General features: G+C 45.6%; 1 protein-coding gene and 1 long non-coding RNA gene across 3 annotated transcripts in view; one reads left to right on the forward strand and one right to left on the reverse strand.

The window, feature by feature from the left end:
- The window catches only part of Pirt (phosphoinositide interacting regulator of transient receptor potential channels), an 18381-nt gene extending 14769 nt beyond the window's left edge, over window positions 1–3612 (reverse strand). Inside the window, exon 1 of the mRNA XM_085695116.2 lies at window positions 3363–3612. The gene's annotated coding sequence lies outside the window, so the exon portion shown is untranslated. The remainder of the gene's footprint in view (window positions 1–3362) is intronic.
- Window positions 919–20030, forward strand: LOC146892959 (uncharacterized). 2 transcript variants are annotated; one of them, XR_015003613.2, is made up of 3 exons: window positions 919–1149; window positions 14524–14622; window positions 15648–20030. It is a non-coding gene; the product is annotated as an uncharacterized LOC146892959 (long non-coding RNA). The 2 variants fall into 2 exon arrangements; XR_015003612.2 differs by lacking the exon at window positions 919–1149 and adding an exon at window positions 2816–2974.
- The last annotated feature ends 2691 nt before the right edge of the window (window positions 20031–22721 follow it).

Genomic DNA, 22721 nt, shown 5'->3' on the forward strand with positions numbered 1-22721 from the left:
GTTGGGGGAGGGTAATAAATTGGGGGATATTTGTGCAATGGAATGTTTCAACTTCTGACACACATAATAACATTATGCATGAGCCTCAAAGACATCCTGGAACAGCAACAGAAGAACACAAACACTGTGCATTCCCATTCCTCTGATGTTCTAGAAGTAGCTAAGAACCAGCTAGACTGACAAAGCTCAGAACAGTGCAGGTATGGAGGGAGCAACTAGAAGATGCTCAGGGAGTTGCGTGCAGGCAGATAGAAGGACACCTTCTTGCCAGTTCCTCCCTGCCTCTGTGTACCTGGAGGAATATGGAGATGCCAAATATGGAAATGGGAGAGGACATGTGACTGTGAGAGGGAAGTTTTGGCTTTTTCCTCACACATTCAATACCCACCCTCCAGCCAATGGCTTGTTGTGGATGACCTGCAGGCTGAGAATGAGAATGAGTGGCTAAGATAAGACGGACTGAATACGTTTCTCCTGCAGTAGAGTCCGAAAGGCCTGAAATGCATCACTTAATGGGAGGAATTGTAAGGGGAAGAAGTGAATCACGGCTCTGAAGATGACTGGATAGGAGTACCCTTGTGGTTCGAGAGGCTCTTTCTTCCCCGGTCCTTTGGGGCTGAAGCAGAATCTCGTCAACTTCCTGTACTGTCTAGCATTGGCTCAGAACTTTGCTAAATGGTTAAATAAATAGAGAAGTTTTGGGCAGGGTAGGATAGGGTTTCGCATGCATCTACAAAGCAATTTACTCAGAGAGTTAGTTTTATTTCCAGTTTTGGTTGGAGCCTTTGAGGGTTGAAACCTGGCTGGCTGGCTTTGTATCTCTAGATCGCTGACCCTGTTCTTTTCCACGTGCCTGTTGTAAATCATCGCCCCCCGAATGAGAGCAGCCAGTACAGTGACAGTTAAGAGGCAGCTGCTGACTCTGGTGGGAAGGAGGCCAGACCTACATCCTCTGCTTTGTGCTTCCCATTAAGAATCTCGACTCACGAAGACTGCCCCCTGGTGGCCTAGGTTCATACCAGACTCCGCTGTCAACACCGATAGTAACTACCACTCAGTCCCTTTCGCTGGGCACCAGCTGTTTTCCTCTACCAAGTCTTTCTAGGAAGTCACTGAGGGAGGTGCAACTACCACACCCCCATTTCACAGGTGAGAAACGGAAGATCAGAGAGTACTGAGCAATTAGGTGAGCAGAAAGACAGGTTGGACTGTAGGTTTGGGTGTCTGTGGCTCCAGAGCCCAAGTTAAGGTTGATACTACTCTCTGAGTGGCATTTTTGTCTTTCATTTTCAAATCGAGGGAAGAGTGAGAAGGGAGGACTCTTTAATTGGAGCACAGTCAATGAGCAGAGCTGCCATGATGGGTGTTTGGGTGAGGGGTGAGGGGTGAGCGGCAGGGCAGGGGGCGGGGGCTGTGATAAGCTGAGGAGCCATGGGATGGGATGCTGAGTCCTGAGCTGGGCCCGTGAGGGCAGTAAGAGGCCTGTAGCAGAGTGGCCACAAAGCCACCACCACCACCACCGCCACGGAGGATACAGTATCTGGCACGTGGTGCTTTTCTTTACCTGGAGGGTCTCTGAGGTCTCCTACCACTGTGAGGGGGCAGGGTACAGTTAACCTCATTCCCATTTTACAGATTAGGAAACTGAGGCTCCCAGATGCTGGACCTCAAAATCTGGTATTTGATATTCTTCCTAGGGGATGGAACTTGGCTTTTTTCTTCCTCTTTACTGTCTTCCTTTCTAGAACCCTGGCACTCTATAGCTGGCCACTGTTGCTTTGGAATTCACTCCCCAGCTCTCTCATGGCGCCACTGCCTTCATTGGAATGAGCTGAAATGTGGGATCAGTTTAGATGGGGTTCTCATCTCATAAGTGCAAGGACAAAATGGTTAGCCGAATTTGATTTCAAACTAACAATAGATACTTTTTCTTTAAGCATCAGAGTGACCTAGCACTGATTTGGATAACACCTACCCCAAGTGCATCCACTGTCGACTAAAAATTCAAGTGGAAACTGGGCGCCCCACGCACAACAAACACATTTAGCTACCTTGATGTTAAAAAGAGGCCCCACTGTGTTGCTTCACTCAGGCCTGGAGTTATCTGACTCCTCTGTCCCTCCTCCCCAGACCCTTCCACCTAAGAGAGCTCTGATAGGAACCCGGCTATTCTGGGAGCTGCAAGGACCTGGTGACATGGAGGAGAGGACAGGGGAGGGTGCAGATGACCTCAGAGCAGGGAGGCCGGTAGACCGGTGGGGAGGGCGGAAGGCAGGCCACAGGCTTTGCATAATGGAATGGGCATGGTTTCATATTCCCGAGCAGGACCCAGTGTGGGTGGGAAGCCTCTCTCTCTCTCTCTCTCTCTCTCTCTCTCTCTCTCTCTCTCTCTCTCTCCCTGAATTTGCCATTGTCACCCTGCTCAGCTCCAGCTGCTGTACTGCCCCACTTCCAGGAGTTCATTTGGTGATGTCTAGTCCCCTGATAAGGCGCGTGTGACCCTGTGCCTGGCCCGATAGTGTAGAGACTGGAGAGTGTGGAGTGTGTCGCTGCTGTCAACATGGCCTCACCGTCATCTGTCCCCAGCTCACAGCACTCTCAGGAAGGGGACTTTCTTCTCTAAGGTCAGAGTTATCTTGAGGACACCACACACCTTGCTCTTCAGGCCACACAACTAGTACATGGGCCCTGTGGGGCTACAGAGCGGAAAAACAGCTCAGGGGAAATGTAAGGTTACATTTGATTTTACTGAGGGGCGGAGTCCCCAAGGCCCTCCTCTGCCTGAGGGAGCCATGCCTTTGTCTGGGCTTTTATGTACCTGTCTTAGTCCCTCCTTTCTAAAAGGAAGACTGTCCAAGCCAGGGTACTCCACCTGTTTCTGCGGCACCTGCCGTGGGTGCCGGCCACACCTGCAGGAAGGAGGGACAAGCCCGCAGCTGCCGAAGTCGGATGTAGGATGCCCAGGGGGCAGATGGTCTGTACCTGGTACATCGGGGTCTATGGGTGTCCTTGCACTTCACAATTTGGCACCTTTGCTCCTGCCGGGTCAGAGGGTCCCTGTTCACTCCTTCCCTTTAACGACTTCCAAGGGTGGAAGGCTGGGAGTTGCCCAAACATACGCTATCTTTTCCCAGATGCACAGTGAGAGGCACCCGGCTCACCGCACTTCTGCCTGTCTTTCCCGGTAGTCCCAGCAACCGGCTTGAAGCTGATTTTGTCCCATCTCAGTCTCTGATATTCACACTGCCTTCCAACTCCACTTCAGAGACTCAACACACTCTTAAAGCAAACTTCAAACCTTCCTTCTTCCAGGGAGGCACTACAGAAGGGCTGCGGGGGTGGGGGTTCTTTTCCTTACTTACCGTGCACAGTGACCCGGGGGAAGATGGGCGACCTGGGACTCAGTGGGCGCTCACACAGGGAAGAAGCCGGCGCTGAGTTTCTGCTCAAGTCCTTCATCCCAGCTGGAGAAAGCCACCCTGGCCACATCCAGCCAGTGTGCTGCCGAATCCCAGCCACTGAGCAGGCTCCGGCAGGGATGAGCTCACCAGGATGTGGCCTAATGGGTTAACTCTTTGCAGGCTGTTGGCACCGGCACTTGAATGTGGCTTTCTCAGCTCTGCTCAGCCACTATTAGACAAATCTTGTGAAAAATTAATGAAGCTTTTCTGCAGTGTGCCTTTGAGTTTCAGTAGAAGTGTGTACTTGACTGCTGATGGATGGGCAGGATGACTCCCGACCTGTGCTCAGCAGTCCTGGGAGGATCTGGGTTGGAGGAGGCTCAAGGTGCAGGTGGTAGGTTATCTGTTATGCCTGGCTCAGAGCCTGCTGAGGCAGGATTGATGGTGAGATATGGGCCTCTCTACCTGTGTTGGATGTTGGAGACGTATGTGTAGAGTTAGGGAACATCTTTAGCTCCAGGATGAGAGAAATGCCTCTGGAGACATCCCAGGGCTCACAAGCACGAGTCACTGCAAAACACCAGTAGACCAGGTGTCTGTCTGTGGGGCGCAAGGCGCTGGCAAAGCAGGTCCCTCATGCTTCTCCCATCTGGCACGATAGTGCCCCCTTTGCTTTTTTTGTGAGAGGCCAGTTGTATTTGTGAAGATAAGGAAGCAAAACATGGCACAAAGCCTTCCACTGTATGATCCCATCAGCCCATGCTCGGGGAAGCCGGTGTGAGCTGTGGTGTGGCTGGTTCTCAAGATGTTGATGGACAACGTGTGATCGATATTATCTAAGATTCTGGTGGCCAGACTGACTGCTGCCCTTCTCCCGACTGTCTTAAGAACATGGAAGTCATTGTTAGTAGGGCAGTGAGGTTGGGGAGGGAACCTCGCTACTAGCAATGGTATATTGGGTGGGGTGTTTCCCCTGTGGACTGTAAAATGACTTCCCCAAGAGTCATCCACGGAAGCTTCAGGTCAAGATCAAAGTCATGGGCTCTTCCATCTCAGGTGTCTTGATTTCCTTAACTTGCAAAGATGGTGGTGGTGGTGGGGATCTCTAGCCAGGGAAGGCCTTGCAGGGAGAGGAATGGGCTATGCGAGCAAGCTTGGCTCCTCTGTGACAATTGAGCACTTCTGCTTAGGGAGCCAAGGAGGGAACAGCTAGTAGGGAGGGCTCGGGGGAGTTCGAGTTTGAAGCATTTAGTGGATGTCACTTCTCTAATGTTGGTGCCTCTTACTTTATACTCAGATCAGCTTATAAAACTGGAGCTATCATGCGCCAAGGAGCCCTGGGAGAAATTGCTCTGCAATGCAGACAAGAACTTATTCTCCTTTAAACTCAGAATTCTATGCTTTCTTTTTCTGCAGGGTGTGGTTATGTGGGGCAAAACTAACCATCGATAAGAGTTGATCCGTAAGCCCTAATTGATTTCTTCCATGCTAGTCATTATTTTAGGCATTTTATCTATATAATAATTCATTATTTACAAAGCCCCACATGGCAGATAAGGAGGTACATTGTGATTCTCTGTTTGGCCTTGCATAAATTAGGTCTCTAAGCTTTAATTTATTAATTGACCAATTTATTTATTGGATGTTATCATTCTGAATTTAAATTTGCATTTATTTATCTTGTGTGTGTGTGTCAGGTGTGTGTGACAAAACAGGTGTGTGGGGAGGTCAAAGGACAACTTGGCAGTGTTGGCTGTAGGTTTATTTATTTATTTGACAAGGTTTCTCTGTAGCTTTTGGAGCCTGTCCTAGAACTTAATCTGTAGACCAGGCTGGCCTTGAACGCACAGAGATCTGCCTGTCTGTGCCTCCCAAGTGCTGGAATTAAAGGCGTGCTACACCACCGCCTGGTGGAAGTAGAGTTTTTCTTTTTTCCATCTACCATTCAGATTGACTGCCTTGATCAAAGGCTTGATGGTGAGCACCTTTATCTACTGAGCTATCTTGCTGGTTGCCACCATGGAGTTTGTTTTTAACAGTGAATGAATGAGAAGATGCATATTTCAATTGCCTAAGAATATACATGTGAGGTGTATATTCACAATGTATGCATGCAGAATATAGACATAAGTTAAGTTGAAATTAGGGGTCAGACTCAGACAGCAACTATGCCATCTGTAGGCTCGCTCTAGCAGAACAGAGGAAGTGAGAAGCCAATTTGTTCTAGGGCAGGAGGTTCTGGGTGTCCTGAGTTGAGGTTTGGTGTTGATGGGGCAGTAAACAGGTCCCAGCAATTTTCAGACTCATTTCCAAGTCTGTAGCTCATAATTTCTCTAGCTAAGATCTGCTGCCCCTTTCCTGGTCAATACGATTTTCCACATAACCATGGACACTAGGGTGACCAACCCTCCATGTGTGGAGATGGATGGGTTTTCCAATGCCAGATTTCAGAGCTGAAAGTAAAAATGCTCCGAGCAAACTAGGGTCAACTGGTTTCTTTAGTAAAAACTAGTGACCAGTGCCACTTAGAGTCTCTCTGCTTGTGCACATGGACCTGCTCCTTCTAGAATGTTCTTTCTGCTCATCTTCATTTAGTTGACTAAGATTGGTCTCCCTTCTTCCTCCGAACCTTCAAAGTTGTTCTTTGGCCTATCACACTTGATAACTATGTCTTGTGTCTTCCCTGCTTTTCCTAACAATCTCTCAAGTTCCTCAATTAAAAAAAAATATGAAATGTGTGTTCAACATACACAAATAGGAAAAGTTTCCCAATAACCACTGTGTGTATCCACAATGCAGAAGAAACAATGATCAATGTTCATTCTTTTTAAAAATTTGTTTCCCTCTTGCCCATTCTATTTTTTTTTAATTGAAGCAAATTTCACTCAACTCTTCCAAGCATCGTTGTAAGGTAGAGATGTTTATATCGCATGGATCAAAGTGCCCCGCCCCTGCTTCCTTTCTCTGGTGTAAAAAGCCAAAGCCCAAGCCTGTCGGAATCATCCATGGCATTGAAACATTCCTGTCATGTGCTCACTCAGCACTCAAGTGTGTACCACTCACTTTTTTTTCTTTTTGTTTTTGAAACATGGTTTTTCTGTGTAGTTATGGTTATTCTGGAACTCTCTCTCTGTAGACAAGGCTGGGCTTCAACTCAGATATCTGCCTGCCTCTGCCCCAAGTGCTGGGATTAAAGGCTTGAGCCCTGGCTCGACTGTCAGCTTCTTACAGGCAATTTCTTCTGGAAAGATCCACACAGCATGCTGCTGCGACTCTTAGTACCCTGCGTCCTGAGATGCTTCTAGTCAGGAGTCTCTTTCCTTTGCCCCGACTCTTATTTATGGAGGATATCAGCTTTTCTGACTTATGAGACTTCTCACATCATAGTGGGTTTTTTCTTCTTAAGAATCATTTTTTAAAAATCTAATAGAAAATAAATAAAATTGGAAAAAAGAATTCATTGTTTTATTAAAATCACCAAATAAACACGTATGTGCCAACTTATACAATACAATGTTTGGAAATTCACATATATAGGATGGATAAACTGACCTAATTGGCAAACACATTACCTCATGCATTTGTCATTTCCCCTCACATTCTGGTCTTGCCTGAATACTCCTTCTTGAGTCATTGAATATTTTTGTCCATACTGTACGGCTTGTGTCTTTCATTCAGCTATGGCTTTGGCTTCAGATTCTCCTACAGTGCCTCGGTCCAGAAGAGGTTCCCAACTCTGTGACCAACAGATGACGTACCTGGCAGTGTCTGTACATTGCTTGGTCCTTACGGTAGCCTGCGGTACAGGTAGGGCTGCAGCTTCTCTGCTATGGTACAGTGTGGCGGGTCACCAAGACCAAGACTCGAATGCAGGGATCGTTCCCCTCTCCCCATCCTTGCCTCGCAGGAAGACAGACTTAGGACGCAGGGACTTGCTAGCCATTTAGATCTCCGAGCTCTCTGTGGAGGAGGCCCTGTTCCGAGCAGTGGTTTCTACAGGCCTTATTATCCCTTGCCAAAGCACTCTAGGGACCGAGCCTGAGTGGGAGCTTGGGTTGAGGCCTGCAAGGTGGGACAGCATGGCAGTGGGGAAAAAAGAGCACAATAAAAAAGTTCCTATGTTCACATTCTTGTCTATCACGCCGCTCTGTTATCTGTACATCGTAGGATAACACAACAGCAGAGCATCATCATAAAAAAATGCAGAGAATCCTCATAAACTCTTGGAAAATATGTCCGGGAACTGGCATGGGCGGGCTGTGTTGGGGAAGTGGGGCGTCCCAGCTCCCACTTCTGTCTTTAAACATTTCCTCCTTGTCCCAGTCTATCTGCCTTCTTCTTTCTCGGCTTCTGCCTGGCGCTCCACACACCTGGCAGTTCTCAACTGTCTTAGGTTCCCAGAGGAGCACTCTAGGGGATAAAACCCCTTCTCCACTGTGAGCGGAGCAGGTGGCGTGAGACAGCATCCAGCTGGGAGCTGCCTAGGGAAAAAGGAGTGCAAAAGCGACAAAGGAAATTTTTGTCATGGGAAGAAGTCCTCTGGGGGACAGGAAGAATAAACCACAGGTAGAGTTTGCAAAGAAGTGGGAGGGCAGGACGGGAACCATCTTTTTTTTTTTTTTTTTTCTTTTTCATTTTTTGAGGAGGAATGCGGTTCCCAGGTCTTTCTTATCTGCTAGGACCTGTGCTTTTCAGCGGCTAGGGCCTGTCCGAGTTTCCGGAAAACGCTGGACAGGGTGATGTTCCAAGTCGAAAGGCAAGGCCTGGAGAGCCCCAAGGGTAGCAACCGGCTCCTGGGGTGTGGCTGCCATCTAGTGGTCAATTCCGGGTAGAGTAGCTTTCTGAAGTCTACTTTGAATAGTCCTAAGTCAATCTGGTTTAGTAATTCACGCTGGATTTGAAATTAGAAAATCCAATTTCACGGTCTGTGTCGATAGATACAACATTGCAGAAATACTCCCCACAATGTGACGATTTCAGAGAATTAAGACTTTCTAACCCTTGAACCACTTAACGGATTTATGTGTTTGCGCTTTCATCTCGCCATGTGAGGGGTCTCCGGATTTCACGGAGGGTAGAACATTTTAGTAACACTATACAAGTTTTAGAGCATACCAGACGTCAAGGTCCAGACGCCCGACTTAACTGAGAGGCAGTTAGCAGGAGGACATAAAGATGGTCTCAGGAGGAAGCTGAAGTTGTGACCGGCAGCCAGGCCTTCCTGGACCTTATAGGTTGTGCTATACTGTGAGAATATTAATAAATGTCTGCTTCCACGCATGCGCGAGTAAACTTGCAAAGATGCTTTTCCCTGGGTATAAGATACAGTGCCGACAACAGTTCTGTGGGCTTGGGGTAGAGAATCTTGACAGGTGTATCCAGGAGGAGGGTGCGTTAGGTGAGAGCTGCCTGCTTTAGCTTGTTCTCCAAGATACCCAGAGGGACAAAGCTTGAGTTAGACGTTTGTCGTTGTGTCTGACTCAAGATCACATGTCTCAAGGCTGAAGATGCTGCTGCGGTTTGGATGTGCTCTGCCCCTAAGGGTTTGTGACCTGGAAACTTGGCCCCAGTGTGGCAGTGGTAAGAGGTGGGCTCTAGCGGGATGCCGCTAGGTCCTGGTGAGCACTGAGCTTGGAAAGGGATTAATGCAGTTCTCGGGAGACCATGGTTAGCTCTTGGGAGATGACTGTTCGTGAAAACAGGCGTGGCGGTTCCTTCCTCTCTGGCTTCCGGTTTGCCGTGTGATCTCTCTCCTAGGTATTTTGTCATTCTTTCTTCTAGCATAATGTAACATGGCCCTTAACAGAGTCTGCTGGGTGCACATGCTTGATCCACTGGATATTTCTGGGTCAAAGACTTCTGGGGTCCACCCACTAACTCTTTTCTCTTTCCAACATTATTATTTTGTTTAGAAAAATGATTTATTTATTTGGACAAATAGTCTAGTCTGAAGTAAGAAAAACAGTCAACATATTTGTGACTTAACTTACTATTTCACATTTCTTTAATAACCTTTATCAGGCGTCCGGTCAGCTGAGGCTTCCCCTTTTAATATCACTACCCAAACACTCAGGCTCTTCCTGTCTTGGGTGTGGCCTCTCTGAGGCCCTTGCCACGGCTATCTGTGTGGACCGACGAAGAGACAAGAGTCCGGTTGGAAGGAAAAACTGTTTGGAGAGGCATGAGAACACCCTTTTGGCCAAAGCTAGAAGGAGTGTCTATCTCTTCCTTCCATATTGTATTAGAGATTTTAGTCACGTGGTCACATTCAGCTGCAACGGTGATGGGACATGTAGTCTGACTGTGCACTCAGAGAAGTGGCAACTAGGCCTCGATGGAAACTACTGTTGTCTACCACAGTGTTGACCAAAGCCTGTATCTCACATTCGTCCTTTCTATTGCTGTGTAACAAGATATCTTCAAATTGCATAGTAGCATGATAAAAGCTTAATATTCCACAGAGATCTTGTGATTTAAGAATTGGAATAGCGTAGCTGGTGGTTTCTGGCTCAGGATCATTCAGGAAGTGATAGCCAAAATGGCGGCCTAGGCCCCATGTCCTCTCAAGCTTCTCTGAGGCTTTGGATGTACTCCAAGGGCCTGGGGAGTTCTTGCTGGCAGTTGGCAGGCTAGCGCTCCTGCACAGTGTGGCAGCTTGCTTCCCCCTGAAGGAGCGGATCTAGAGAGAAGGGAGGCGCTTTTCAGTTCTTCATCACCGAGGCCCGGCAGCCACACACAGCTATCTCTACTCATCTTAGTTATTAATAACGTGTCGTGAGTACGCTCAACATGTCGTGTTTGTGTGTGTGAGTGTGTGTGAGGCGGGTGGGGAGGCCCCACCTTTCAGGGCAGGCTTGTATAAGGACTTATGGATAAACTTAAAAATCAGCACCATTTTAAGGAAAGGGAAGATGTGGGAGGGGATTTCAAAACTTGAATTCTTAGAATGTTTGTTGTGTGAGTCCATTTTTTTTTCCCTGCCATTATAACAGACTGGGCAGTTTATCAAGAAAGGATTTATCGGTCAAGATGTTCCAGAGGTTAAATTGTCTGAGGGGACGGAGCTGACATCTGATGAGGGCTTCCACGCAGAGTCCTAATGCGGCTGGGTGGCCTGAGAGTTGAGAGTCAGAGAGAGAAAACAATGAACTCCATCTTTGTATTAGGAGCTCCCTTCCAGGATGATGCGCTAGTTCATTTGAGAGGGTGGAGCCCTCATGAGCTTGCTGCCTCTTAAATCTCCCACCCCTTGATGCTGTTATAATGGCAGTTAAATTCCAGCGTGAGTCTGGAAAGAGATGCTCAAATCATAGGTCCACTCTGCCCACCCTCCTCCCTCTCATTGCTTTGGCTGTGAGTGTGAACGTTATCGCTGCAGTGGAGGACAATGGAGGAGTCTTAAGGGTGGAATTAGCTACCAAAGAGTGTCAATTAGAAAATGAATGGATCCAGGGTATGCTGGTGGCATTTTACAGCCACCCTGACAGCCCTTTTGGGCCTTCTGCTTTTGGACTAAATGGTGGGAAAGGATGAACAGTCATCTTATTCAAACCAGCAGGGTTTCTACTGCTGCCATGAAATACCACGACCAAAAGCAAGTTGGAAAGAAAAGGGTTTGTTTGGCTTACACTTCCACACTGTAGTCCACCATTGAAGGAAGCCAGGACAGGAACTCAGCATGTCTTCAAGTGGGAAAGGAAGGGCTGTAGAAAGTCAAGGAATCTTTTTTACCGCCTTCTCCAGTTTTGGGTCAGGTTGGAGGAGAAATCCAGCTGGGTGGGACACTTCAGAACTGCACTCAGTAGTTGGGGATAAGCCGGGTGTCATCTCCTCGCTTGTTCAGTTATCTTTATTGGCTGTTTTTGAGGTGGTCTCTCCATGTAGCCCAGCTAACCTCCCACTTGCCCAGGCTAACTTCCCACTTGCTGTCATCCTGAGTCCACTTCCCAAGCGCTGGGATGGCCGATGTGCGATACCACACCTGGCCTGCAATCGATTTCAAACTTCGCAGACTGATTTTTGACGTTTAATCTGGCTCAAAAATACCTCTTCCTGAAAAGCAGAAGAGCAATTCAGGACAGCGTGGTGGGAGTACTAACCTACTTAACTAACGAGGTCATTTGTTTCGCTAAGGATCTCAGCACTGTGGTGGGTAGGTCTCCTCACAGAGCATTACAACCCAGAGGAAAGGCCCTTTCTGCTCAGCCCATACAGTCTCCATCCTGCCGCACAGGACTGTTAGCCAGTTTTAATTGACATTCATGCGTCCTTTCACAGAATTTCTCTGTGGACCTATTTGAATCAAGCTGTCCTCCCTGGTGGAGTTTTCAAAAACTAGATTAAACAGTGTCAGCCAGCGACAGCTGTGTCCCCAGACCCTTGTTATAAAGTATAACAGTGAAATTAATAGGGACCTTGTCCTGCCTACTCCCCAAAATTAATTGGGGAGGGGACCTGAGGGCTGCGTTTGCCAAGCCAGTGATGGAGCCACACTCTCGGTTTCTGTACAGTCCACGTAGGTAGACTTGGCCATAGAGAGTCACGCGGGAGCCTTTCTTTATTCCTGCAAGCTCCACCAAGGCTCCAAAAAGTTTAATTGAGGTAAAATCAATGTTTCTAAAAACTAGAAAGAAAAATTCGCTGAGTTTTTCCCAGAGTAACAAGAAGTCATTGATTCCATTAGAATCTCTGGGCCTCCACTGTCATTGTTTACTATGGGTGTAACTTGTGTGTTCGCTGTGCCATGAGGTTGGAAGGCTCCAGGTTGAAAACAGTACCTTAGCAAATACCCAAACGGCAGTAAGTGTGCTTGACTCTCGAAATTCAGTGTGATGGTTAATCTCTCAATTATCAACTTGATGAGGTCTAGCATCACCTGGGAGAGGGTCCTCTGGGCCTGAGGCGGATTATCCTGGTTAGGTTACTTGAGTTGGGAAGACCCTTTCACTGGGGGCGATGCCCAATCCCTGGTACCAACTTCAAAATAGACACACATCCCTTGTGACTTTTGTCACATCAACAGGAAAAGCAGTCAAGGGATACAGATGTAGACACTCTAGAACTCCCGCGAGGCTCAATGCCTTCTCGGAGTTCTGCAACTTTTGGTTCCTGCCTGGCTGGATGATAATCCTCTGGCTCGAGGGGCTGAACTAAGTGAATGAAGACAGTGGCGTGAGTGCCCAGCAGCCGCTCTTTCTGACCACTCTGCTATTGCTGTGATGAAACGTCATGAGCAAAGCAACCTGGGAAGGAAAGGGTTCGTTCAGCTTGCACTTCCACATCACAGTTCATCATCAAAGGAAGTCAGGACAGGAGCTCAAGTGGGGCTGCAGGAATCTGGAAGCAGGCGCTGATTCAGAGGCCATGGAGGGGTGCTGCTTCCTGGCTTGTCCTCATGGCTTGCTCAACCTGCTTTCTTATAGAACCCAGGACCACCAGGGCAGGGATGGCGTCATCCACAATGTACTGAGCCCTGATCACTAATTTAAAAAACGCCCTGCAGCTGGATCTTATGGAGGCGTTTTCTCAATTGAGGTGCTCTGCTTTTTGATGACTCCAGCTTGTGTCAAGTTGACATAAAACTACTCAGTCCAGGCAAAGATGTCATATGGACCTCAACCATGCCAGCAACTTCCCAGAGACTTCCACAACTGAAGACTTCAGATTAGCTTTACAAGTCCATTCAGTATGAGTAAGTTTAAGGTAGAGAGTTTATTCATAACTTACCTGAAAGTGCTTCTGAATTAGTACTGTGGACCCATGAGACTTGCCAGTTAATCACACCTGGAATAATGCAGACTACATCTTAACACTCGAGGTGTTCCCCAGCACCAACAAGCAATTCTACAGTTTTCCAGCCACCACGGAGGGTCTAGATTTTGTTCAGTTCTGGTGTTAACCACCTTAAAACCTTGAGGAGTCAGTCCCACAAGCCACTCCCCACTTTCTATGGCAGACACAAGCTTGGGTCACTGGTACTTTGGACTAGTTCTTTTTTTTCATTTAAAAATTGAAATTAAAATATAATTATATAATTTCTCCCTTTGATTGGTCAGTTTTAAATTGGGAATTGCTGTCATTTTCGGATACTTGGCTAGAATGGGTCAAACAACCCAGGGAAACCCTTTATTTGCAGTTACATATTTATTAGAAAAGATTCAATTCAGGGACAGGTGCATGGGTAGGAGAATGAGGGAGGCCTCCATGACTTGGACATCACTCTGCAATTCTAAGGTTCACCCACAGGAAAGTTCTCTGAACCCCACTGTTCAGACATTGTATGTAGTCTGTATGCATGCATGCATGTATGTATGTATATAGTTGTGTATTTTGTGTGTGTTTGCATGTGTGCTTGTGTGTGCATGCATGCGTGTATGTGTGTGCATGCATGCATGTATATATGTATGTATATAGTTGTGTATTTTGTGTGTGTTTGCATGTGCATGCATGTGTGTATGTGTGTGTGTGTGTGTGTGTGTGTGTGCACATGGGTGTGTATAACAAGGGATTCCTAGGGCTCTCACTCTCAAACATCAGCTAACATCAAAATCCCCTGTCAGGCTATTAAAACAGAATTTCTGGGGTCTGGAGTGGGTAGGGGAGGGACAGGAAGGGATGGGTTTGTCTATTCAGAAGCCTCTTTCTAAAGGTAAGCCCAATGAAAGTGTGGCTGCCCCAACCTCAGGGCAAATTTACAGCCCTAGTCCATCATAAGTGCTAACGACCCAGAGCTTCAAAGCCTTTCCCAGAAGTTGGTGACAGCCATTTCCTAGGTGATTGTGGTAGATGGGTCGGGGGGGAGAGAAATCCCATTTTATTAGACTACGTGCCTTGGAGAGCCGGGGCCAGGCACCATGATGAGAGAGAGTCTATTCTTAAAAACTAAGTTTCCTCAGGGAGTGAGAGAAATCCCAGAGAGGCTGTTGTGGAGAAAGCAGGTCCTGCTCTGATGAGTCGCAAGGCGCTGTCTCTAGGAAAGGATCTACGTAGGGGAGATAGATAGCTCAGTGGACCAGAACAGACACCACCAACCGAGAGTTACCTGAGGCTTGATGGATCTGAGCTTGAGGCAGAAGGAACAATCAGTTCTGGAGTTACTTATCCATTATTCACTGTTTTACAGATCGAGAACTCTAAAGTTCCAAGGGTGTCCAAGATGCCCTCCAAGGCTGCATTCCTCCACCTGGGTGATTAACACTCAGGAGACCTTTAAAGTAGGCAGGTAGGTCCTGTGCCTAATCTGACCTCAGTAATGAGGTTGCCTCCACACTCCCACTGCATCCAGGAGACACCGCTAAGCTAAAACGGACTTTCTGTGGGCATCGTGGTGGGTGGGTATGATTTGGGAAGTCCGAAAAAGGGTTAGATTCCGTTCAGTTTACAGAATGTAAAACTGAGTGTGGTCACTAGAGGGCGCGAATCTACTGTAGTAGTGGCAGGCATCAGAAACTGGCCCATTTGAGCATAGTTCATTTTCCTCCCCCATTCAAACACTATAACTGTTCGTCTCCATACTGTGAGGTAGCAGCTCTTTTAATCTCTCATTTTTAAACCCCATGGGTTCCTTTTGCCTACATGTCTGGCAGAATTTGTATTCTATTGTAGTTTTGAACTTTTGATATCTTTATTTTGCTTCATACATTCAGGTAACGTTACTTCTGCATTTTTTCATTCTTAGGCAATATTTTCTGTTCCTTCATTATTTTCTTCCCTCCCCATGTGTCCTTCTTTCTCACCCATTTTGAATAGCATTTTCTCTTTACTTTGATTGTCTCCCAAAAATATCATATACTTTGAAAAATTACTCTTTCTTAAATTTATCTAATTCTGATTTTGAACTTTTTTTACAATTGTATTTTTTTAAAAAAAGACTTATTTGTCTTTATTTTATGGGTTTTAGTGTATTACCTGCATTTTTCTCTGTGGACCAGGTTCATTCAGTTCTCTCAGAGTCCAGAAGAGGACATCAGATCCCCGGAACTGGAGTTGCAGACAATTGTGAGCTATCAATGAAGGCTAGAAATCGAACAGAGGTCTTCTGAAAGAGTAGCCAGTGCTCTTAATTGCTGAACCATCTCTCCAGCTCCCTGTACACTGTGGCTGATTTTTTTTTTTCAGTACTGGGAATTGAACCCAGGTCTTTGGGCATGTAGGCAAATGCTCTAGGACTGAATTGCACTAATACTTGGGAAATATTTTCTTTTAAAGATTTATTTATTTATATTTTGCATGTATGTGTCTGTGCAGATGTCTTTGGAGGTCAGAAGAGGGCATCTGTTCCCTTGGAGCTGGAGTGACATGTAGTTGTGAACCGTCTGATGTGGGTGCTAGCAACTGAACCTGGGTCCTTTAGAAGAGCAGACAGAGTTCCTAACCACTGAGCCATCTCCACAGCCCAAGGAAGTACTTTATTGTTGTCGAGACTCTACCAAGCAGAAGGAAAAAAAATCAAACCAAACCAAACAAACAAAGAAGCAAAACAAAACAAACAAACAAAAAACCAGGGATAAATGACAGGCCAATGAAACAATATACCTAAATATTAATATAGAAAACTCTGGGATAAGATCAAGAGAACAAACTGAAGAATTCATGCGATAGAAGAAAGTGCTTAAATAAATATTAAAGGCAAAGAAAATCTAGTCAGTGAAATTAAGGCAAAAGATTTCATAAACCTAGGGTAAGAAATAGACATTCGAATATAAGAAGCATTTAAAACCCCAAATAGACATGAGCAGAGAAGGACCTCCTCACAGCATGTGATAGTCGTGATGACAAAATACAGCACAAAGATACAACACCGCAAGCTGTAATGGGGAATGTCAACGCGCCTACACAGGCAGAGTCAGAAGAATAGCATCAGATCGCTTGTTAGCAACCCTCAAAGCCAGGGGCAGATGATGACATATGTCTTCCAGATCCTGAAAGTAAGTAACTATCAACCTAGATTGCTAGATCCAGCAAAGCTACCTTTTAAAATTGATGGAGATATAAGGACATGCAAATCCAACACAGGCCAAGGCAGTTCATGACTACCAGGCCATCACTGCAGATGAAACGAATGCTTTACACAGAGGTGGAAGATGGTCGTAGTCACAAGAGTACAGGGAAGAATGCATTTCAAGAGAGGAATGGATGGACAAAGGAGACCTAGGACGGAATCCATTATGATCAGTGCACTAAATCAATAGAGCTCTAATACTCCTGGAGAGAGAAAAAGAATCCTGCCAACCAGAAAAGCAACCAACAAAATTGCAGGGACTATAAAACCTCCCTCTATAGTAATCATAAATGTACATGGCCTCAATTCATCAGTTAAGAGACACAGACGTCCCAACTGGATTAAAAACTGGGTTCAACCTCTGTTGTCACCAAAATCTATACCTTACTAGAAATAGACAAAGGATGAAAAGAAAATCTGTCAAAAAAACTGAAACCAAATGATAGTGTCTTAGTTAGGGTCCCTATTGTGGAGAGAAGGTTTATTTCCTCCTCCAGATTGCAGTCCATTATGAAGGGAACGCAGGGCGAGAACTCAAGGCGGGAACCTGGAGGCAGGAACTGATGCAGAGGCTATGGTGGAGCTCTGTTTATTGGCTTGTTCCCCATGCCTTGCTCAGCCGGATTTCTTATAGAACTCATACAGGACTACCCAGGACTGTCCAGTGGTGGTACCACCTGCCATGGACTGGGCTCTCCCACAGCAATCATTAATCAAGAAAATGCCTCACAGACAACCTGATGGAGCCACTTACTGAGCTGAGGGTCTCTTTTCTCCAGATGACTTACGTCAAGTTGACAGAAAACCTAGCTAACACACACAGCTGTTATAATATCTGATCAAGTCGACTGCAAATCAAAATCAGTCAGAAGAGATAAAGAACATCATTATAATTTAATAAAGAAAATAATTAATTAAGAAGATATGACTATTGTAAGTATATCTGCATCAAGTGTTGGGGTTCCCAGTTTCACAAAAACAAGCAAGCAAGCAAACAAGCAAACAGAAACCAAAACCACTGATGGATTAAAAAAAAAGTCATAGGTTCTTTTAATAATCCTGGGCAATTCCAATCCTCTACTCTCATCTCTAGACAGATTGTCCAAACCAAAAATCAACAAAAAAACCTCAGAATTAAGCTATGATATAGGTTCATATGGACTTAAACGGAATGTATTTCAATAGCTCATGGAACTATCTAAAAAATAGATGGCATTTTAGGTCACAAAATAAGTCTTTATAAATAGAAAGAATTGAAATATTCTCTTGTATCGTTTCAGATTCTAGCTCAAAAAAGCAGAAATCAATAACAAGAAAAATTATAGAAACTAGACTAACACATGGAGATTGAACAATAGATTGAGTCATCAAAATCAGGAAAATGGGAAGAAATTTTGAAAGTTTCTAGAAAAAATTGAAAATGAAAGCACAGTCTACCAGAACCTCTTTGACTAAGCAAGAGCAGTTATAGAAGGATAATTTAGTGGCTAGAGAGATGGCTCAGAGGCTAAGAGCACTGACTGCTCTTCCAGAGGACCTGGGTTTGGTTTCCAACACTCCAGTTCTAGGGCATCCAACACCCTCTTCTGGCCTCCAGAGGCACTGCATACATGTGGTACACAGATATACATGCAGATAAACACCAATATACATAAAATAAATAAACAAACATAAATCGTCTGAAGAAAAAAAGAGGAAGGTTTATAGCTATGAGTGTTTGAATTGGCTGTGGTTTTTTGTAGTGGTCTCCATCTGCTACAAAGAGAGTTTTCCTAGATGGTGAGTGAAGACCACACTTCCCTGTGGGGACAAGTGGGTCTTGTTCTTAATAAATACTTAACGATACAAACACCAGTAGCTTTCTATGCTGTGATAAAACACTATGACCAAAACCAAACTATAGAAGCAAGGGTTTATTTGGGCTTACGGTGTCAGAGGTGGAGAGTCTTCATGGTAGAGAGGTGTGGCAGCAAGCAGCAGGCACGGTGGCTGGAGCGGAAACCGAGAGCTCGCATTCTTAGCCAGGAGCATGAAGCAGAGACAGCAAGCTGAGAGTGGTAGCAGGCTTTTAAAACCTCAAGATCTGTCCTCAGTGATGTGCTTCCTCCACTAAGGCTGAACTGTATAAACCTTCCCAAGCAGCTCTACCAACTGAGGACCAAGTGTTCAAGGGCCTGAGACTCTGGGGGGGGGCATTTGCCATTCAATCCACCACACTGGTAATGAACTTGTTGAGATAGAAATCAGAGGGAAAACTCCCATTCGTGGAAACACACACACACACTCACTCACACGTGCCACAGACACACACATACACCAGACACACACATAGACATACACACACAGACACACACACATGCCACACACAGACACACACGCTGCACACACACACGCCACACACACACATATGCACAAACACACATGCACACACACATGCCACACATGCACACACACACGCCACAAACACACACACCTCCCCCCAAACAAAAACTAACAGCAAATATCCACAGAAAACAAACCGACCCTAAAAATAACCCTAACTAAGGGGTACAATGAAAAGAGTAAGACTCGAAAAAGTGAAAGACAAGAGAAGATCAAAAGCTCCCCATGTTCCTGAACAGACAGAGTTAAATTGTGGAAACTGTTGTAACTAAAAATGATCTACAGATTCAATGCAATTCCCATCGATTTCCCAAGGACATTCATTCTTCACAGAAGGAAGAAAAAGAAATCTTGAAGTCCACATAGGAGTGCTAAGTGTTCTAATAGCAAAAGCAGTCCTTAGCAGAGAGAGAGAGCAATGCTGGAGGTACCAGAACACCTGATTCCAAATTATATTACCGAGCCATAGTAACAAAAACTAGCATGGTACCCATACCGCACAGGTCTGTAAACGAATGGGATTGCATAACATGCCCATAAGATAAACCCACACAGCTACAACCAACTAATTAAAAAAGTTAAATAACATTTTGTTTACTCTTTGAAAATTCCATGCTTGTTTACAGTGTATTTTGATCAGACCCACAATCTACTAGCTCCCTCCATCTTCCTTAGGATACTTCAAGCCATCTTTCTTCCAGCTTTATATCCCGTTTTTCTTTTTCAATATTCTTACTAACTCCTTGAGTCCAATTAGTGCGGACCATATGCACATGGGTGAGGCGAAAGCTGGTAGTGACACGTGCTGCAGGAAAGACAACGTCGTTAACAAATGGTTCTGAGAAGCTTGATTTGCATATGTTGGCGGTGAGACTTGGTATCTTGTTCCTGTGCAGAAGGCTCAATGGAAAAACAGACCAAAGGGCACAGAGTGAGACCTGAAAACCGAATTTGAAGCTGCTGAAGGAAGGCATAATAAAATAGACAAAGCTTCCCTGAACAGGGCTCCAACAGCAGCGAGAATAATCCTAAGAGTTGGCAAACGGGGTTATATGAAATAAAAAGGCTTCTACCCAGCAAGGGAAAGGACAACCAGGGTGTTACACAGAATGTGGGAAAATCTTTACCAATCACATACCGAACAAGGGACTAATGTCTGTCCTCTGTATAAAGCTGCAAACATTCAACATCAAACCCACAAAACATCCAACCCATGTATGAGGCAACGAACTGAACAGACAATTCTTTTTTTTTTTTTTTGTAATTTTATTAAATTATAAAAAGTTTCCATTTACGCCCCTCCTCCCAACACCCTCTCACTCCCCCCCCCCCCTCTCCTCCTCCCTCTTTGTCCCCAAGGGAAGTCAGGGTCTCCTGCCCTGTGGGAAGTCCAAGTTCCTCCCCCCTCACTCCAGGTCCAGGAAGGTGAACATCCAAACAGACTGGATCCCAAAAATCCAGTATATGCAGAGGAAACAAGTCCCAGTGTCATTGTCAATGGCTTCTCGGAAAGACTGCAGGCCAGCCACATTCAGAAAAACCAGCCACATTCAGAGAATCTGGTTGGATCACATGCTCGTTCAGTCACGGTCCATCTGGCCTTGGTAAACTCTCATTAGATCCGACCCCTTGTATCAGTGGGTGATAGTATCCCTCGCAGTCCTTCGTCATTTTCTTCCTCCTTTTGCTCCTCGTTTGGATCTTGGGGGGCTCAGAACAGACAATTCTTAAAACAAGAAGAACAAACGGACACCCATCTTAAAAAGGGATCCAGCATGCTTAGCCACCTGGAAGATGAAAACTGATTTGAGAATCTCTCTTACTCCAGTCACCAAGAAAACAGTTGCTAACGAATGTGATGGAGCTTGGGGGAAAGAGGAATCCTCATTGGCCACTTCCTCAAGGGGGCGGGGAATGTGACTGTACACAGTTACAGTGGAAATCAGTACAGAAGTTACTCGAAAAATTGAAGACAGAGCGATCATGACTCGGTTACAGCAGTCCTGTGTGTATACTTGAGAGATTCAGAGTCAACAGAACACAGAGAGATCTGTCCATTTGTGTTTATGGCTATACTACCCTCAATAGCCAGAGAAAGGAACCAGGCTAAATGTCCATCAGTGGATTCACTGGATAAAGAAAATCTGGTGCATATACACGATAGAATTATATACATCCATAAAGGTAAATGAAATGATGAGTTTTGCAGGAAAGTAGATGCCACTGAAAACTTTATGTGAAGCAAAATAAGCCAGCCCCAGAGTGACACACAAAAAAGTCAACAAAAATACATAACAAAAAGTGTACATGTGTATGTACATCCGTGTGTGTTTGTAGCTCACAAAAGTAGAACAGGGATCATGAGGGTGGAAGAAGACTTGTAAGGGGAAGAGGGATGTTACTACACCACGTGGTAAAAGAAGACAGGAGGGATAAATGGAGATAGGAAGGGATCCAGCTGGAGGGGGGACAGTGGGGGAGGGAACTGATTGACAGCAAAGTATGATGACACATGTATGAAGACGCCATGTTGAAACCCAGTATTTTGTATGCTAAATAAAAGTTTGAAAAATAAAGTAAAAACTAAAAAGGATAAAAGCCAAAACAAACAAAAGAGCAAACAAAACACCAAACAGTGCTGGTACCCACCCCCAGGGTTTCAGTTTAGGAGGTCAGAGGGCAGATGGTGCATTTCCAACATGTGTGTTGATACACCAATAGCGAACAACCTTCAGTGAGCCTTCCTTTGCTTTCCTTGCATACATGTCTTCAGAGGGCTGTCCATGAGGACAAGGGCCTGTCCCCTCCATTTGTAGGCTGTCTCTTGTGGGCGGTCTGGGATCTTGTGCAAGCAATCTGGAGCCTTCTCAAGGAGCTTGAAGGGAGACCATACATGGGGGTCACTGGAGAACTGACGGGATGTACAGGCTGGATGCCCACATGCTGTGGGATCCTTGCAATTCAAGTAGAGCCGAAGTTGGAAGAATGGGGAGGGGTGAGGACCGGGGGCCAAATGTTCTTGAGTAGGTGAAATCTCTTTCCCTGTACAGTGCCAGCTGATCACACACGAGGGACAAGGACTTTAAAGCATTTGAATTCTGGAGTTCGGCACGTCCCAGTTCCATCCTTGACTCTGACAGTTCTTGACTGAGTTGCCATGGACATGTTTTTAATCATCTCTGGGCCTCCTTTCTGTATCAGTAAAGTTGGAATGCAGTTAAGTCAAATACCTAGAGTATTAGGTATTTGAAAGAGCAACTGCAGTAAGAAGAGAAATCCAGTTAGCATAGTTTTGGGTGATCTAGGAGAACTTATAGTGCCTGGGCTGTGCCAGTGTCTGATGGTAATGTTCTATTTGTTATCTGTTATTGCTTGATTGAGTCCTTGGAGGGCCACATGTTTATCTTGACTGTCCCCTCCTTGTATCGTACCCAAGACAGCCAGGCACCTGCTGAGCAGGATTCTGCTTGCTGCAGCTATGCCGTGTTGATCCCCTCTAGTCAATCTCCCTTAGTCCTGCTCTGCCTCTTGCAGAACCTGAGTAGAGAATATCAGAGTCCAGAAGCTAGCATGCCCTTTTATAAATGCAAACTGTATTAGCAATTTTACAGGAGACTAGAATTTCAGGAGACTCCTTTATTCTGCTGTAATTAGAATATCTGTGATGCTATTTGGAGTCTAGACATTTGACATTTGTAGGAAGGAATGTGCCAGTAATTATGTGAATCCCACTCTTAATGTCCAAGGTTCAAATTTATGTTTTCATATTGCTTTCATGACTGCAGTAGGTGCAATGATGAAGTGTGTTTGGGCAGTGCTGCATTACTGCATGCCACTGTGTGGGCGTGCATGATTGAGCATCTTTCCTTGTGTGTTAAAACCAAGGTGGTCCAGGAGAACTTTTTACAGTGCCTACAGCATCTTCTATCCTTGTCCAA

The sequence above is a fragment of the Myodes glareolus genome, chromosome 9 (genome assembly GCF_982192425.1).
Source record: "Myodes glareolus chromosome 9, mMyoGla1.1, whole genome shotgun sequence".
NCBI lineage: Eukaryota > Metazoa > Chordata > Mammalia > Rodentia > Cricetidae > Myodes > Myodes glareolus.